The sequence below is a fragment of the Rhinoderma darwinii genome, chromosome 3 (assembly GCF_050947455.1).
Source record: "Rhinoderma darwinii isolate aRhiDar2 chromosome 3, aRhiDar2.hap1, whole genome shotgun sequence".
NCBI classification, from domain to species: Eukaryota; Metazoa; Chordata; class Amphibia; order Anura; family Rhinodermatidae; genus Rhinoderma; species Rhinoderma darwinii.
In genome coordinates, this window is record NC_134689.1 from 1,616,802 (window position 1) to 1,634,134 (window position 17,333).

At 35.5% G+C, this 17,333-nt stretch overlaps 1 protein-coding gene across 2 annotated transcripts in view; it reads right to left on the reverse strand.

The window, feature by feature from the left end:
- The window catches only part of SOX5 (SRY-box transcription factor 5), a 343,282-nt gene that overhangs the window by 78,417 nt on the left and 247,532 nt on the right, over positions 1-17,333 (reverse strand). The gene's annotated exons all lie outside the window — the stretch shown is intronic.

Here is a 17,333-nt window from a genome sequence, read left to right on the forward strand (position 1 = left end):
CCTAGCAACAAAGCCTGGAGCTTATAAAAGTGCAGCAGCGTTATAAGAGGAGCGGCTGATGTCAAAACTGCCTGGACTATATTTTACCTGCATTCACAAATGGTAACAAACCTGCAGCTGTGCGAGCAGGACCAGGCCAGGAAGGGTATTCAGCCCCTGGATATAAACATTATTTCAATTCACAGCAAGCAGTGGTATAGTAGTAGCCTATTGCTTCATGCACTTTTCTTTATGCAATGATAAAGCTTTTTTTTATGGAGCGTCCCTTTAAGCTTCCAGCACTCAGATGACGTAGAGTAATATATAATATTACATAGGTGATGCAATTCCCTGCAGACTACCACTCCCATCATGCACCCGCAGGCAGCTCCCCCTCCATTGTCTTGGATACTTTGGAGTGATGAGGCAGTCGTCGTGCGGTCGCCGCTACAACTCGTCTCCGTTCCAACATGACGCGTTTTAAGCAGAAGGTTTCTATGACAATAAAAAGAGATTATTGGGCTTGGTGCCAGTGACAGCTCCTCAGCGCGGGTCCAGGCGATCTCGTGTCAGCCCCCTCCCCCGTATTATAACAGGTACTATCACTTGGCACCAGAAAGAAGATAACGGGACAATGAAGCAGATTTAGAAGTTGGGTTTGTTGTGGGTTGATTTGCTACAAAACATATGGACATCGCCAATCTGCCCAGAAAACCTTATTATATCTTCAGTCTGATGTTACATTGTTATAAGAAGCGGCTGTCAACACAGCAAATCCTCTGCCAGGGCGGGCAGCAACAGAACAGCGCCACCTAGAGGAGGCACCATCATCAACTCCGCTTCACCTGTTAACAAGATATCCGTATTCTCAGGACAAGTAGGTACCAACACGGGCAATGCAGAACGCCGGCCTTAAAGGGCCAGCAACCTTGAAAAGGTCAGCTTACAATAGTGCAAACAAGAGGAGCGGCCGATGTTACAGCGGCAGGGAGAGATCTATCATTTCTATCACTCACCCAAATAATCAATACATCAGATCTCGCAACAAAATATCAATAAAGGCTGAAAAAAGTTACACCCAATTCACATGACTGCTGAGGATGTGTGTGTGGCCCTCAGTCTACACTGCAGGAACATCCCACCCTGACAGGTGACCTTGCAACGACTCGTCTAACCACCAGGGCGGCGACGCAGCGCAGACTCCATCGTGGAACACCTTGCGCTGGAGCTCGCCGCAGCCCACGGGCGGCCGATTCTTGTTTAAGACTTTGCGTGAGCCAGAAATCTTGTAAAGAAAACAAGATGCGCCGGTATTAAAACTTTTAATGACTATAGTAAAAAAAAAATAAGGTGGAAGTCGGGCGCCAGCTGGCTGACTGCACAATCCAGGCGGCACAGCTTGAACTTAAAGCTATCTTAACGTGATGAAAAAGTGCCAATAATTAGCATATGTAGCGCGAACAGGTTTGCTGGCACGAAGAAGTGAAAAACTCCAAGGTAAAGTTATTATTAGGGAGTAATTAGCTCTGTGAAGTAAATGAGTTTAACAATAGCTGCCAGCACTCACAATATGTCCAACATCTGACGGCGCCGAAGATAACGTTGTATCCGCGCTCCAGCCTCCTAATAACCATATGTTACTGTAATTAATGCGCAATCTTTCTGACCTGTTGTCACCGAGGAACAATACGACGTGGAAGCGATCAAACAGCCGACGCACAAATCCACCGCCGTCAGTTACCGGCGGCAGAGTCTACTTAGTAACGGAGGGACGGGGCTGCAGGACGCCAAACCGTTAACGCATTCGCTGCCAGGAAACGTATCAAGACCGAACAGGTCATCCAGGAATACCCCAAAAAATACGGAGAGGGAATAGAGAGCGCGAGGACAACCTCTGCACAGCGCTGCGGAATACGCTGGCGCGATCTAAGAAACGGAAATCAGGAAAAATGGCGCCCCCTCCTCCGATGCAATAAGCGAATGATGGGAAATCTCTCCCCTCGCATCACCCCCACTATTAACTCATTAAGTTCCTACGGCCGAGTTTACTACGAGTTAGATAAATTGTAAAGTATTGACGACGAGTGTTCCGCAACTTTCTAATAGACTTTGTGTTTCAATTTCTTACCATTTTCAAGATCTCTGCTTGCTGTTAGCAAACCAGGCAATCTTGTTTACATCCAGAGAGTCAAAACTCATCCTGACGCAGTCCTGCTTACACCGCTGAAGCTTTATTACAATGTATCAGCGTGGATGTAAAACAAGAATGTTTCTGCTCACTGAAAGCAAGCAGACATTTTGAAAATTGGGAAGAAATAAAGTAGATTACAAAGTTGAATTATTATACGATAATTAATCTTTATTTTATGACAAGTTTTAAGCAGGGAGATACACTGAAATGGACGCTGCAATCTACTTTGGCGCAGACCCCATAAAATGACGTCACGTAACTAAATATCATCTTATTGCTACAGAAAGTAAAAGGAAAAATGGAGTCTGGTGGGGAGATGTAAAATCCTCGCAGGCTCCAGGAGCAGAAGAGACACCACAACTGGACTCATTCATCTTCTTACCAAACATCTGTTTAAGGCCTGTGAGATAAACGCGTCAGAGCCCCGAACCGCCGTACGTCCGAAACGCGCACTTCTCATCACAGACTCTGAGCTCAGTAATCAGCACATTTATCACCTCTAATGTGAGAAGCAAAGCGCAGCCCAGAACCCAACCTGCCGCCAATTAATCTTCTGTACGGGAAACCTGACTGCTTCCTAATGTAAGATCTCTGCAATCTGAGAATAATAGAACTCTGACTACAGGCAACATCTCATCACAAGACAGAACCTTCAACTACCACTGAACTGACATAGGGAGCAGTATTATAGTAGTTATATTCTTGTATATAGGGGACAGTATTATAGTAGTTATATTCTTGTATATAGGGGGCAGTATTATAGTCGTTATAGTCTGGTATATAGGAGGCAGTATTATAGTAGTTATATTCTTGTATATAGGGGCAGTATTATAGTAGTTATATTCTTGTATGTAGGGGCAGTATTATAGTAGTTATATTCTTGTATATAGGAGCAGTATTATAGTAGTTATATTCTTGTATATAGGAGAAGTATTATAGTAGTTATATTCTTGTATATAGGAAGCAGTATTATAGTAGTTATATTCTTGTATATAGGGGCAGTATTATAGTAGTTATATTCTTGTATATAGGGGGCAGTATTATAGTAGTTATGTTCTTGTATATAGGGGGCAGTATTATAGTAGTTATATTCTTGTATATAGGAGGCAGTATTATAGTAGTTATATTCTTGTATATAGGGGACAGTATTATAGTAGTTATATTCCTGTATATAGGGAGCAGTATTATAGTAGTTATATTCTTGTATATAGGGGGCAGTATTATAGTAGTTATATTCTTGTACATAGGGGGCAGTATTATAGTAGTTATATTCTTGTATATAGGAGCAGTATTATAGTAGTTATATTCTTGTATATAGGGGGCAGTATTATAGTAGTTATATTCTTGTATATAGGGGGCAGTATTATAGTAGTTATATTCTTGTATATAGAGGCAGTATTATAGTAGTTATATTCTTGTATATAGGGGGCAGTATTATAGTAGTTATATTCTTGTATATAGGGGCAGTATTATAGTAGTTATATTCTTGTATATAGGGAGCAGTATTATAGTAGTTATATTCTTGTATATAGGAGCAGTATTATAGTAGTTATATTCTTGTATATAGGAGCAGTATTATAGTAGTTATATTCTTGTATATAGGGGGCAGTATTATAGTAGTTATATTCTTGTATATAGGGGCAGTATTATAGTAGTTATATTCTTGTATATAGGGGCAGTATTATAGTAGTTATATACTTGTATATAGGGGGCAGTATTATAGTAGTTATATTCTTGTATATAGGGGGCAGTATTATAGTAGTTATATTCTTGTATATAGGGGCAGTATTATAGTAGTTATATTCTTGTATATAGGAGCAGTATTATAGTAGTTATATTCTTGTATATAGGGAGCAGTATTATAGTAGTTATATTCTTGTATATAGGAGCAGTATTATAGTAGTTATATTCTTGTATATAGGGAGCAGTATTATAGTAGTTATATTCTTGTATATAGGAGCAGTATTATAGTAGTTATATTCTTGTATATAGGAGCAGTATTATATTAGTTATATTCTTGTATATAGGAGCAGTATTATAGTAGTTATATTCTTGTATATAGGGGCAGTAGTATAGTAGTTATTTTCTTGTATATAGGGGGCAGTATTATAGTAGTTATATTCTTGTATATAGGGGGCAGTATTATAGTAGTTATATTCTTGTATATAGGGGGCAGTATTATAGTAGTTATATTCATGTATATAGGGGCAGTATTATAGTAGTTATATTCTTGTATATAGGGGCAGTAGTATAGTAGTTATATTCTTGTATATAGGGGGCAGTATTATAGTAGTTATATTCTTGTATATAGGAGCAGTATTATAGTAGTTATATTCTTGTATATAGGGGCAGTATTATAGTAGTTATATTCTTGTATATAGGGGCAGTAGTATAGTAGTTATATTCTTGTATATAGGGCGCAGTATTATAGTAGTTATATTCTTGTATATAGGAGCAGTATTATAGTAGTTATATTCTTGTATATAGAGGCAGTATTATAGTAGTTATATTCTTGTATATAGGGGGCAGTATTATAGTAGTTATATTCTTGTATATAGGGGGCAGTATTATAGTAGTTATTTTCTTGTATATAGGAGCAGTATTATAGTAGTTATATTCTTGTATATAGGGGGAAGCATTATAGTAGTTATATTCTTGTATATAGGAGCAGTATTATAGTAGTTATATTCTTGTATATAGGAGCAGTATTATAGTAGTTATATTCTTGTATATAGGAGCAGTATTATAGTAGTTATATTCTTGTATATAGGGGCAGTATTATAGTAGTTATATTCTTGTATATAGGGGGCAGTATTATAGTCATTATATTCTTGTATATAGGGGCAGTATTATATTAGTTATATTCTTGTATATAGGGAGCAGTATTATAGCAGTTATATTCTTGTATATAGGGGGCAGTATTATAGTAGTTATATTCTTGTATATAGGAGCAGTATTATAGTAGTTATATTCTTGTATATAGAGGCAGTATTATAGTAATTATATTCTTGTATATAGGGGGCAATATTATAGTAGTTATATTCTTGTATATAGGAGCAGTATTATAGTAGTTATATTCTTGTATATAGGAGCAGTATTATAGTAGTTATATTCTTGTATATAGGAGCAGTATTATAGTAGTTATATTCTTGTATATAGGGGCAGTATTATAGTAGTTATATTCTTGTATATAGGAGCAGTATTATAGTAGTTATATACTTATATATAGGGGAAGTATTATAGTAGTTATATTCTTGTATATAGGGGGCAGTATTATAGTAGTTATATTCTTGTATATAGGAGCAGTATTATAGTAGTTATATTGTTGTATATAGGAGCAGTATTATAGTAGTTATATTCTTGTATATAGGGAGCAGTATTATAGTAGTTATATTCTTGTATATAGGAGCAGTATTATAGTAGTTATATTCTTGTATATAGGGAGCAGTATTATAGTAGATATATTCTTGTATATAAGAGCAGTATTATAGTAGTTATATTCTTGTATATAGGAGCAGTATTATAGTAGTTATATTCTTGTATATAGAGGCAGTATTACAGTAGTTATATTCCTGTATATAGGAGCAGTGTTATAGTAGTTATATTCTTGTATGTAGGAGCAGTATTATAGTAGTTATATTCTTGTATATAGGAGCAGTATTATAGTAGTTATATTCTTGTATACAGGAGCAGTATTATAGTAGTTATATTCCTGTATATAGGGGCAGTATTATAGTAGTTATATTCTTGTATATAGGAGCAGTATTATAGTAGTTATATTCTTGTATATAGGAGCAGTATTATAGTGTTATATTCTTGTATATAGGGGCAGTATTATAGTAGTTATATTCTTGTATATAGGGGGCAGTATTATAGTCATTATATTCTTGTATATAGGGGCAGTATTATAGTAGTTATATTCTTGTATATAGGAGCAGTATTATAGTAGTTATATACTTATATATAGGGGCAGTATTATAGTAGTTATATTCTTGTATATAGGGGGCAGTATTATAGTAGTTATATTCTTGTATATAGGAGCAGTATTATAGTAGTTATATTCTTGTATATAGGAGCAGTATTATAGTAGTTATATTCTTGTATATAGGGAGCAGTATTATAGTAGTTATATTCTTGTATATAGGAGCAGTATTATAGTAGTTATATTCTTGTATATAGGGAGCAGTATTATAGTAGTTATATTATTGTATATAAGAGCAGTATAATAGTAGTTATATTCTTGTATATAGGAGCAGTATTATAGTAGTTATATTCTTGTATATAGAGGCAGTATTACAGTAGTTATATTCCTGTATATAGGAGCAGTGTTATAGTAGTTATATTCTTGTATGTAGGAGCAGTATTATAGTAGTTATATTCTTGTATACAGGAGCAGTATTATAGTAGTTATATTCTTGTATACAGGAGCAGTATTATAGTAGTTATATTCCTGTATATAGGGGCAGTATTATAGTAGTTATATTCTTGTATATAGGAGCAGTATTATAGTAGTTATATTCTTGTATATAGGAGCAGTATTATAGTGTTATATTCTTGTATATAGGGGCAGTATTATAGTAGTTATATTCTTGTATATAGGGGGCAGTATTATAGTCATTATATTCTTGTATATAGGGGCAGTATTATAGTAGTTATATTCTTGTATATAGGGAGCAGTATTATAGCAGTTATATTCTTGTATATAGGGGGCAGTATTATAGTAATTATATTCTTGTATATAGGAGCAGTATTATAGTAGTTATATTCTTGTATATAGAGGCAGTATTATAGTAATTATATTCTTGTATATAGGGGGCAGTATTATAATAGTTATATTCTTGTATATAGGAGCAGTATTATAGTAGTTATATTCTTGTATATCGGAGCAGTATTATAGTAGTTATATTCTTGTATATAGGGGCAGTATTATAGTAGTTATATTCTTGTATATAGGAGCAGTATTATAGTAGTTATATACTTATATATAGGGGCAGTATTATAGTAGTTATATTCTTGTATATAGGGGGCAGTATTATAGTAGTTATATTCTTGTATATAGGAGCAGTATTATAGTAGTTATATTCTTGTATATAGGAGCAGTATTATAGTAGTTATATTCTTGTATATAGGGAGCAGTATTATAGTAGTTATATTCTTGTATATAGGAGCAGTATTATAGTAGTTATATTCTTGTATATAGGGAGCAGTATTATAGTAGTTATATTCTTGTATATAAGAGCAGTATAATAGTAGTTATATTCTTGTATATAGGAGCAGTATTATAGTAGTTATATTCTTGTATATAGAGGCAGTATTACAGTAGTTATATTCCTGTATATAGGAGCAGTGTTATAGTAGTTATATTCTTGTATATAGAGGCAGTATTACAGTAGTTATATTCTTGTATATAGGGGCAGTATTATAGTAGTTATATTCTTGTATATAGGGGCAGTATTATAGTAGTTATATTCTTGTATATAGGGGTCAGTATTATAGTAGTTATATTCTTGTATATAGGGGCAGTATTATAGTAGTTATATTCTTGTATGTAGGAGCAGTATTATAGTAGTTATATTCTTGTATATAGGAGCAGTATTATAGTAGTTATATTCTTGTATACAGGAGCAGTATTATAGTAGTTATATTCCTGTATATAGGGGCAGTATTATAGTAGTTATATTCTTGTATATAGGAGCAGTATTATAGTAGTTATATTCTTGTATATAGAGGCAGTATTATAGTAGTTATATTCTTGTATATAGGGGGCAGTATTATAGTAGTTATATTCTTGTATATAGGGGCAGTATTATAGTAGTTATATTCTTGTATATAGGGAGCAGTATTATAGTAGTTATATTCTTGTATATAGGAGCAGTATTATAGTAGTTATATTCTTGTATATAGGAGCAGTATTATAGTAGTTATATTCTTGTATATAGGGGGCAGTATTATAGTAGTTATATTCTTGTATATAGGGGGCAGTATTATAGTAGTTATATTCTTGTATATAGGGGCAGTATTATAGTAGTTATATTCTTGTATATAGGGGCAGTATTATAGTAGTTATATACTTGTATATAGGGGGCAGTATTATAGTAGTTATATTCTTGTATATAGGGGGCAGTATTATAGTAGTTATATTCTTGTATATAGGGGCAGTATTATAGTAGTTATATTCTTGTATATAGGAGCAGTATTATAGTAGTTATATTCTTGTATATAGGGAGCAGTATTATAGTAGTTATATTCTTGTATATAGGAGCAGTATTATAGTAGTTATATTCTTGTATATAGGGAGCAGTATTATAGTAGTTATATTCTTGTATATAGGAGCAGTATTATAGTAGTTATATTCTTGTATATAGGAGCAGTATTATATTAGTTATATTCTTGTATATAGGAGCAGTATTATAGTAGTTATATTCTTGTATATAGGGGCAGTAGTATAGTAGTTATTTTCTTGTATATAGGGGGCAGTATTATAGTAGTTATATTCTTGTATATAGGGGGCAGTATTATAGTAGTTATATTCTTGTATATAGGGGGCAGTATTATAGTAGTTATATTCATGTATATAGGGGCAGTATTATAGTAGTTATATTCTTGTATATAGGGGCAGTAGTATAGTAGTTATATTCTTGTATATAGGGGGCAGTATTATAGTAGTTATATTCTTGTATATAGGAGCAGTATTATAGTAGTTATATTCTTGTATATAGGGGCAGTATTATAGTAGTTATATTCTTGTATATAGGAGCAGTATTATAGTAGTTATATTCTTGTATATAGAGGCAGTATTATAGTAGTTATATTCTTGTATATAGGGGGCAGTATTATAGTAGTTATATTCTTGTATATAGGAGCAGTATTATAGTAGTTATATTCTTGTATATAGGAGCAGTATTATAGTAGTTATATTCTTGTATATAGGGGGAAGCATTATAGTAGTTATATTCTTGTATATAGGAGCAGTATTATAGTAGTTATATTCTTGTATATAGGAGCAGTATTATAGTAGTTATATTCTTGTATATAGGAGCAGTATTATAGTAGTTATATTCTTGTATATAGGAGCAGTATTATAGTAGTTATATTCTTGTATATAGGGGCAGTATTATAGTAGTTATATTCTTGTATATAGGAGCAGTATTATAGTAGTTATATACTTATATATAGGGGCAGTATTATAGTAGTTATATTCTTGTATATAGGGGGCAGTATTATAGTAGTTATATTCTTGTATATAGGAGCAGTATTATAGTAGTTATATTCTTGTATATAGGAGCAGTATTATAGTAGTTATATTCTTGTATATAGGGAGCAGTATTATAGTAGTTATATTCTTGTATATAGGAGCAGTATTATAGTAGTTATATTCTTGTATATAGGGAGCAGTATTATAGTAGTTATATTCTTGTATATAAGAGCAGTATAATAGTAGTTATATTCTTGTATATAGGAGCAGTATTATAGTAGTTATATTCTTGTATATAGAGGCAGTATTACAGTAGTTATATTCCTGTATATAGGAGCAGTGTTATAGTAGTTATATTCTTGTATGTAGGAGCAGTATTATAGTAGTTATATTCTTGTATATAGGAGCAGTATTATAGTAGTTATATTCTTGTATACAGGAGCAGTATTATAGTAGTTATATTCCTGTATATAGGGGCAGTATTATAGTAGTTATATTCTTGTATATAGGAGCAGTATTATAGTAGTTATATTCTTGTATATAGGAGCAGTATTATAGTGTTATATTCTTGTATATAGGGGCAGTATTATAGTAGTTATATTCTTGTATAAAGGGGGCAGTATTATAGTCATTGTATTCTTGTATATAGGGGCAGTATTATAGTAGTTATATTCTTGTATATAGAGGCAGTATTACAGTAGTTATATTCCTGTATATAGGAGCAGTGTTATAGTAGTTATATTCTTGTATGTAGGAGCAGTATTATAGTAGTTATATTCTTGTATATAGGAGCAGTATTATAGTAGTTATATTCTTGTATACAGGAGCAGTATTATAGTAGTTATATTCCTGTATATAGGGGCAGTATTATAGTAGTTATATTCTTGTATATAGGAGCAGTATTATAGTAGTTATATTCTTGTATATAGGAGCAGTATTATAGTGTTATATTCTTGTATATAGGGGCAGTATTATAGTAGTTATATTCTTGTATATAGGGGGCAGTATTATAGTCATTATATTCTTGTATATAGGGGCAGTATTATAGTAGTTATATTCTTGTATATAGGGAGCAGTATTATAGCAGTTATATTCTTGTATATAGGGGGCAGTATTATAGTAGTTATATTCTTGTATATAGGAGCAGTATTATAGTAGTTATATTCTTGTATATAGAGGCAGTATTATAGTAATTATATTCTTGTATATAGGGGGCAGTATTATAGTAGTTATATTCTTGTATATAGGAGCAGTATTATAGTAGTTATATTCTTGTATATAGGAGCAGTATTATAGTAGTTATATTCTTGTATATAGGGGCAGTATTATAGTAGTTATATTCTTGTATATAGGAGCAGTATTATAGTAGTTATATACTTATATATAGGGGCAGTATTATAGTAGTTATATTCTTGTATATAGGGGGAAGTATTATAGTAGTTATATTCTTGTATATAGGAGCAGTATTATAGTAGTTATATTCTTGTATATAGGGAGCAGTATTATAGTAGTTATATTCTTGTATATAGGAGCAGTATTATAGTAGTTATATTCTTGTATATAGGGAGCAGTATTATAGTAGTTATATTCTTGTATATAGGAGCAGTATTATAGTAGTTATATTCTTGTATATAGGAGCAGTATTATAGTAGTTATATTCTTGTATATAGGGAGCAGTATTATAGTAGTTATATTCTTGTATATAGGAGCAGTATTATAGTAGTTATATTCTTGTATATAGGGAGCAGTATTATAGTAGTTATATTCTTGTATATAAGAGCAGTATAATAGTAGTTATATTCTTGTATATAGGAGCAGTATTATAGTAGTTATATTCTTGTATATAGAGGCAGTATTACAGTAGTTATATTCCTGTATATAGGAGCAGTGTTATAGTAGTTATATTCTTGTATATAGAGGCAGTATTACAGTAGTTATATTCTTGTATATAGGGGCAGTATTATAGTAGTTATATTCTTGTATATAGGGGCAGTATTATAGTAGTTATATTCTTGTATATAGGAGCAGTATTATAGTAGTTATATTCTTGTATATAGGAACAGTATTATAGTAGTTATATTCTTGTATATAGGAACAGTATTATAGTAGTTATATTCTTGTATATAGGAGCAGTATTATAGTAGTTATATTCTTGTATATAGGGGCAGTATTATAGTAGTTATATTCTTGTATATAGGGAGCAGTATTATAGTAGTTATATTCTTGTATATAGGAGCAGTATTATAGTAGTTATATTCTTGTATACAGGAGCAGTATTATAGTAGTTATATTCCTGTATATAGGGGCAGTATTATAGTAGTTATATTCTTGTATATAGGAGCAGTATTATAGTAGTTATATTCTTGTATATAGGAGCAGTATTATAGTGTTATATTCTTGTATATAGGGGCAGTATTATAGTAGTTATATTCTTGTATATAGGGGGCAGTATTATAGTAGTTATATTCTTGTATATAGGGGCAGTATTATAGTAGTTATATTCTTGTATATAGGAGCAGTATTATAGTAGTTATATTCTTGTATACAGGAGCAGTATTATAGTAGTTATATTCCTGTATATAGGGGCAGTATTATAGTAGTTATATTCTTGTATATAGGAGCAGTATTATAGTAGTTATATTCTTGTATATAGGAGCAGTGTTATAGTAGTTATATTCTTGTATATAGAGGCAGTATTACAGTAGTTATATTCTTGTATATAGGGGCAGTATTATAGTAGTTATATTCTTGTATATAGGGGCAGTATTATAGTAGTTATATTCTTGTATATAGGGGTCAGTATTATAGTAGTTATATTCTTGTATATAGGGGCAGTATTATAGTAGTTATATTCTTGTATGTAGGAGCAGTATTATAGTAGTTATATTCTTGTATATAGGAGCAGTATTATAGTAGTTATATTCTTGTATACAGGAGCAGTATTATAGTAGTTATATTCCTGTATATAGGGGCAGTATTATAGTAGTTATATTCTTGTATATAGGAGCAGTATTATAGTAGTTATATTCTTGTATATAGGAGCAGTATTATAGTGTTATATTCTTGTATATAGGGGCAGTATTATAGTAGTTATATTCTTGTATATAGGGGCAGTATTATAGTAGTTAGATTCTTGTATATAGGGAGCAGTATTATAGTAGTTATATTCTTGTATATAGGGGGTAGTATTATAGTAGTTATATTCTTGTATATAGGGGCAGTATTATAGTAGTTATATTCTTGTATGTAGGGGCAGTATTACAGTAGTTATATTCTTGTATATAGGAGGCAGTATTATAGTAGTTATATTCTTGTATATAGGGGCAGTATTATAGTAGTTATATTCTTGTATATAGGGGCAGTATTATAGTGTTATATTCTTGTATATAGGAGGCAGTATTATAGTAGTTATATTCTTGTATATAGGAGGCAGTATTATAGTAGTTATATTCTTGTATATAGGGGCTGTAACAATATTTAGTCTATTTTTTTAGGCTGACTGTAAATCACAACCCGGTTTCAGCTCCGTTCACACACAGGGAAAGCCTGTATATATGGTATATATGGAGTACAGTGGAACGTCAGTCTGTCTCCATGCTGTACATTACACTTGTCCCTACGGAGACGTTTCATTGGACAGAAGTACGTCTTCGCTTCTGGAACTTTACAAACTATTTTTATTTTCTTTTGGAAGAGATGATTTCATAACAATCTGGAATGTCATTTTGGATCCGGTTCAAGTTCTTTCTCTTATGGTCCACAATTAATGCTTTTCTGATTTTTCAATGTTATAATTAGCAGCAGTGAACGGCGTAATTGCCAGCAGAACGCATCTTAATATGTCACGGGGATCAAATAAGCTGATGCTGCTCCAGATTTTAATGGTGGCATATTCGAGTCGTCTGTAAATAAATAACAATCATTTACTTCGTTCCAACGCAAAAGAAGTCGCCGTTGACCAAACACAACAGACGGAAATTTGGCGTCTTTGGCTGAACCATGGAGCTCACGGATGGGGAGGGGGAGCTCTCCATCTACCGATCAATGATGATTCTGCGAGGATAGAATACGTACAGCGTGTAATGAATGTAGAACGAGAATGAAAAAACAAAACATGGAGGCTGCTCGTGTCATCCAGATGGCGGCGGGGCACTTGTAATGGAGCGTCAGTGTATCGGGCGCTAGACTGCCGTGATTAGACCCCCATTTTTCTTTGACACTCCGCAGCTCAGAGATCCCGGATAAGCGCCGCAGGATGACACGTACCATCTGGTGGTGCAGACCGTGACGCGATACGAAGGTGACACCGGGTTGCGCTAAAGTTATAATTGAGATGCATTAGTCACCCTTATAGAAGACTCGTATGGCGAATTTTGAGTCACGACTCGCGTTCTAAGGAGCGGCTTGTTATTCAACCACCTGGAAATGTCTCAACATGTGGCCGTCACCAAGATCCGCACAAAGTTTTATGGAAGTCGCCGTTACGTCCCTCACGTGTCAAAGCCGCAACCTCATTGAGGGGTTTATCGTGCACCTACCAGAAAATGTCTCACAATTGTTGTAGTCTCTTATGGAAATGTCTCACAATTGTTGTAGTCTCATATGGAAATCTCACAATTGTTGCAGTCTCATGTGGAAACGTCTCACAATTGTCCCATGTGATTCCTGTGAAGTTGATTTGTCGCGGTGACATGTGATTCTATGGGGTGTGTTCGTTACGTGACTTTCTGGAAATGTCTCACAAACGTCGCGGTCACATTATTCCAATTGGGTTTCCCGCGTGTTCCATCAATCCTTTCCCAGAATCCGTTGATCTTCCTACGAATGAAACTTTTTTCTGACCTTGAAAACTTTCTTGGTGAAACGCAACGTAACAAAGGTGAAGGCGGCGCCGGGGTCGTTGTGTAATTAGAAATATGGTAATTTCCATTCTGTTTACAAACAAGACATTTAGACGGCTACAATCTGCCTGTCAGCGGCGAAACCTTCCGAGACCCCCGGCGTGTCGAGAGGTGACGGCAGCCGAGAGGTAACATCCCTGTCATCCAGGGAGACAAGTGGGAGTTGTGTGTCTGTGTAATTGCTGCAGGACGACGATCTGACGACACCGGGAAGGTGAAAGGACGAGCGGGTTAAAAGAAGTGAACGGCGGCAACGCAGACAATGTGCCCGGAATAAAACTGCGAAAAAGACACAAATAAAAGCTGCGTCTCCGGTGTGAATAGGTGTTTCATTAAGATGAAGAAGTGGCGACAACCTCTGTGTTTACCCGTCAGCAAAATGACAAAAAAATGCGGATTCAGAACACAAAACGAAAAAAAATAACGAACACGAGGCGATAATTACAGAACCAAAAATCTATTCCTGGTGCAAACATGACACCGGACCACAGAGCTTACACTCTACATACAGAACATGGGGGCATAGACCACAGAGCTTACACTCTAAATACAGAACATGGGGCATAGACCACAGAGCTTACACTCTACATACAGAACATGGGGCATAGACCACAGAGCTTACACTCTACATACAGAACATGGGGCATAGACCACAGAGCTTACACTCTAAATACAGAAGATGGGGGCATAGACCACAGAGCTTACACTCTACATACAGAACATGGGGGCATGGACCACAGAGCTTACACTCTAAATACAGAACATGGGGGCATAGACCACAGAGCTTACACTCTAAATACAGAACATGGGGCATAGACCACAGAGCTTACACTCTACATACAGAACATGGGGCATAGACCACAGAGCTTACACTCTAAATACAGAACATGGGGCATAGACCACAGAGCTTACACTCTAAATACAGAAGATGGGGGCATAGACCACAGAGCTTACACTCTACATACAGAACATGGGGGCATAGACCACAGAGCTTACACTCTACATACAGAACATGGGGCATAGACCACAGAGCTTACACTCTACGTACAGATAATGGGGGCATAGACCACAGAGTTTACACTCTACATACAGAACATGGGGCATAGACGACAGAGCTTACACTCTACGTACAGATAATGGGGGCATAGACCACAGAGCTTACACTCTAAATACAGAACATGGGGCATAGACCACAGAGCTTACACTCTACATACAGAAGATGGGGGCATAGACCACAGAGCTTACACTCTACGTACAGATAATGGGGGCATAGACCACAGAGTTTACACTCTACATACAGAACATGGGGCATAGACGACAGAGCTTACACTCTACGTACAGATAATGGGGGCATAGACCACAGAGCTTACACTCTAAATACAGAACATGGGGCATAGACCACAGAGCTTACACTCTACATACAGAACATGGGGGCATAGACCACAGAGCTTACACTCTAAATACAGAACATGGGGGCATAGACCACAGAGCTTACACTCTAAATACAGAACATGGGGCATAGACCACAGAGCTTACACTCTACATACAGAACATGGGGGCATAGACCACAGAGCTTACACTCTACATACAGAACATGGGGCATAGACCACAGAGCTTACACTCTACATACAGAACATGGGGGCATAGACCACAGAGCTTACACTCTACGTACAGATAATGGGGGCATAGACCACAGAGTTTACACTCTAAATACAGAACATGGGGGCATAGACCACGGAGCTTACACTCTACATACAGAACATGGCGGCATAGACCACAGAGCTTACACTCTACATACAGAACATGGGGCATAGACCACAGAGCTTACACTCTACATACAGAACATGGGGGGCATAGACCACAGAGCTTACACTCTACATACAGAACATGGGGGCATAGACCACAGAGCTTACACTCTACATACAGAACATGGGGGCATAGACCACGGAGCTTACACTCTACATACAGAACATGGGGGCATAGACCACAGAGCTTACACTCTACATACAGAACATGGGGGCATAGACCACGGAGCTTACACTCTAAATACAGATAATGGGTGCATAGACCACAGAGCTTACACTCTACATACAGAACATGGGGGCATAGACCACAGAGCTTACACTCTACGTACAGAACATGGGGGCATAGACCACAGAGCTTACACTCTACATACAGAACATGGCGGCATAGACCACAGAGCTTACACTCTACATACAGAACATGGGGGCATAGACCACGGAGCTTACACTCTAAATACAGATAATGGGTGCATAGACCACAGAGCTTACACTCTAAATACAGAACATGGGGGCATAGACCACAGAGCTTACACTCTAAATACAGATAATGGGTGCATAGACCACAGAGCTTACACTCTACATACAGAACATGGGGGCATAGACCACAGAGCTTACACTCTACGTACAGAACATGGGGGCATAGACCACAGAGCTTACACTCTACATACAGAACATGGGGGCATAGACCACAGAGCTTACACTCTAAATACAGAACATGGGGGCATAGACCACGGAGCTTACACTCTACATACAGAACATGGGGGCATAGACCACAGAGCTTACACTCTAAATACAGAACATGGGGGCATAGACCACGGAGTTTACACTCTACGTACAGAACATGGGGGAATAGACCACAGAGCTTACACTCTAAATACAGAACATGGGGGCATAGACCACAGAGCTTACACTCTAAATACAGAACATGGGGGCATAGACCACAGAGCTTACACTCTAAATACAGAACATGGGAGCATAGACCACAGAGCTTACACTCTAAATACAGAACATGGGGCATAGACCACAGAGCTTACACTCTACATACAGAACATGGGGGCATAGACCACAGAGCTTACACTCTACATACAGAACATGGGGGCATAGACCACAGAGCTTACACTCTACATACAGAACATGGGGGAATAGACCACAGAGCTTACACTCTACATACAGAACATGGGGCATAGACCACAGAGCTTACACTCTACATACAGAACATGGGGGCATAGACCACAGAGCTTACACTCTACATACAGAACATGGGG